The following is a 3,744-nucleotide window of genomic DNA, read 5'->3' on the forward strand; positions in this document are numbered from 1 at the left end:
TTAGTTTCGATATTTTTCACCGAAATCACAGAGACAGAGGACAAGAGTAATTCTAAATAAATTAATCATAAAGTAATATTATTACATTAATTAATATTATATAAAGTATATCTAATTTTAATATCTATCAAATTAATTAAAACAATTGATTAATTTTATGTAAAATATTACTATGGGGGAAAAGTGAGAATCCTTTATTCACAAAGAAGAAAAAAAACGAACACCAGAAGTATCTTTGAGAGTACCTCATCATTTGTTTCTCATATAGAAAATGTAAGGAATCATCAAAGACATTAAAATTATCTAAAAGTTCATGTCCAGTCTCTTTCTAGCTTAATGTTAAAAGCACCGATAGCTTTTCAATTCATGAAATTAATTAAAAGTAACAACGCAACACAGTCCTTTAAGAGTTGGGGTGAAATTTGTCAGTTTGAATTATTAAATCTTTAAAAAATCATTAAAAAAATGAAAACTAAACCATTTTTTGTCAGTATGATATCAAAATGTCACTTATTTTACATAGAATCTAATAATGACAAGAAGCTCACAAAAAATATTTGGGAAGATTTTCAAAATTAAGAGACAGGTAATATCTCAACCTGTCTCTTGATCAATTATCAAAGTTAAAAAATTCTATAATAACAGACGATAATTACACAATTTCATATGGAGAAGCCTTTTGGCTATTCACCATGATCACACCAAACCAAAACCATTTTCAAATATAGATCAATCAGTATCTAGCCTCACAAAATCCTTTTTACTGGGGGCAATTTGATATTGTTATAGGAGGATCATACTATGCATTTTATGCTTCAAAACAGAGAAACTTGGGCTTATGGAGAAAGTAGATTGAAGAATCAATATTAATGAGCAAATTGAGAATATTGATTTTCAAATGCCACAATAGGTTTTGAAAACAAGTGACTTTTAGTTTTCCTTGGTTTCAAAAATCCAAATTGGATGCTTGTTTTCGTTTCCCTTTTTTTTTTTTTTTTTCCTCCATTCCCATTGGTAGATCCCCTTTTTAGGTGTGGGTTGCGATTACTCTACAGAGTGATAATCGAAATCATAGATGAAAAACTAATAGAGTTTGGTAGTTGGAGTTAAATTATCATTATTTTGAGTATTAGCAAACCATTTAGGCCTAGTTTTGTATTTATTTTTTAAACGAAGTGTTTCCTATTTTTTAATCACATATATCTAAATAACTCGATGCTTTTTTGGAGTATATAGAGTAAATTTTTTCCTCTTGTTATTTTTTAATTAAATTTAGTTGAGGTGAGGTAATCTATTAGTCTTTTTATTGGTGGTGAAATTTATTGCAATGTATTTATCACAATATCCGCCGTAAAATTTTTCATACAGCAGATATTAATTTTTGAACCATTTTGAATATATTAGCGAAGATATATAAATATTTTATATGAATTTAATTTATTTATTTTTCTTAAATTTAAGTATTAAGTAAAAAGTAATTTTTCTACCAAATCTACACATATTTTTTCTATTTGGAAGGAGATACTCCTCTTGTTTTATTTATTTATAAATCATTTTCAACATATTTTATACATATTAAGAAAAACTTTAAACTTTTACAAATTTATCCTTATATTTCATATAAACAAAATAAACACAATAATAATTAAAGGATAAAATTGTATATTCATATAAATTTTTTTTTCTCATGTCTTATAAATGGAACTAAAAAGTTTATTCTCTTTCTATCTTGTAAATAAGACAAGAAAAATATAGAATAAAGGGGAGAGGGAAGGAGAGGACATAAAAAAAAGGGGTAATTAATTATAATTTTTTTAAAAATTCAAAGGGCAAGTTTTCGGCCGAAAAACTGGTAAGATGGGTATTTAGTTGTAATTTGCTCCAGAAATGAAAAGGAAAAAGCTGAACTCATTTATTTTAAAAAATAAATGTGAGAGTGTTAATCACAGTGTAAATGAGTTTCTCAAAATGCAGCATTTTCGCACATAGTTCACGCAGAGCAGTATTTGGATAGTTATTTTTATTTTTTACGGTATTTTGATAAAAATGCCAGGTAACTTTGCTTCGTCCTTGTTTGTGTCCTCGATCTCAACGTCTTTTGTGTGTGTGTGTGTGTGGGAATGGTTCTGTCTCACGCGCGATGAAATATCAAGCATGAATTTCAACTATTACATCTTTTTATTATTTAATACTTTTTCGTGTCTTTATTGTAAGTTATAAATAACTAATTTATAAATAACGAATCATTAGTTAAAATTAATTAAAAATAATAAATATATTAGAAATATAATTATTTTTAAATATGTCTTTATAATAAATAAAAAATAAAAAAAATGCGTGAGGTGACATATAAGGGGAGAATATATCTTCAACTTGTTTATACGTAATTGGTCCGTTAATTTGGCCATGATTTTAATGGAAGAGACAGCAAGATTCTGTATATCTTTAACTTTTCGTTCCGTTTCGTTTGTTTGTGATTTCTGATCATGCGTGCCCATGATGAACTGTTTTTGTGGGGGCAATTAAATAATTGTATAAGTTATTGATGAAACTTTCAAAATGCCTTTAGTTACAATAAGGTCTCCAATTAATGAAATGATATGGGCACTTTTTGATAAGACAAAACAAGTTACATACATACATGTTGAGCGAACTGGAGGTATGTATCAGCTAGGTTCGAGTCGTGCCGGCAGACATTCCTTAAGAGTTATTCCGCCACCGTAGGTAAATGTGACTGCGGCACTCCCCAGGATTAAACGAACCCTTCCTGCAGAAAACAGGGTGACAGAACAGTAGAAAAATATAACCCAACACCACAGAAACACAGAGAGGGAAGAAGAGAAATGCAAAGGAGAAACAGATGCTCGAAAGCTCGAGAGCGGGGTGCAAAACACACTGTCCTGGACCGCTTTATATAGGCCTCGGGGACCTAACTGTTGGGTACCATCATAAACACGATTAACTCGTCGGTTTCATACATTACTGCATTAATCTGTAATTATACCGTCGGTTATGAACGTTGGGTATGTTTAAGAAATAAATTTTAGACGTTACCAGACATTAATCCATGAGAAACAGTTTAAGGATTAATGGATGATTAATCATGTTTGAAAACTCCCAACATTCAGTAACATTCGGCTGTTACAAAAATAAACGGTCAAAAAAAGGATTTTCTGATAAGCTCTCTTAACACCATTGCTAGTACTGTTCTAATTCGCGCGCAGGAGGGGAATCGCCATCGCCAATTTTCAACTACGTTTCCCTCCTGGTGGGCTGTTGTTGTGTGCATGAGACCTCCTTCTCCTCTAGCCCATTCACTAGCCTAATAATGTGTGATAGTATTTATACACTTGAGTTCCCTCTCTCTTGGGCAATGTGGGACTTCACTTTTGACACATCCCTTTACATACACAACAATACATATTCCTCTGATTCTTAATATACGATTCATTTAACTAATTTGATTAGAATAAAGAAGTTAGGTAAGTTAGTTAATTATAAGAAAAGTGACACATTTTTCCTAAAACACTATAATCATCTTTCTTAATACCCTTCTCCCTCTTCTACTTGATTACGGTTGAGGGAGTATCTATATGGGTAATTTAGAGAAAATTGATAAATATGAGAAATGGGTTTTAAATTTAGGATCAAAACCAATTCAAAAATTGGGTCCTATATTAAGGACCGGAGGAGTGTGTGTGTATATATATATTTTTAATTTCTATACCAGAATAACAACAAGAG

The sequence above is a fragment of the Neltuma alba genome, unplaced genomic scaffold (genome assembly GCF_004799145.2).
Source record: "Neltuma alba isolate B1F8T4 unplaced genomic scaffold, ASM479914v2 tig00005601_pilon, whole genome shotgun sequence".
NCBI classification, from domain to species: domain Eukaryota; kingdom Viridiplantae; phylum Streptophyta; class Magnoliopsida; order Fabales; family Fabaceae; genus Neltuma; species Neltuma alba.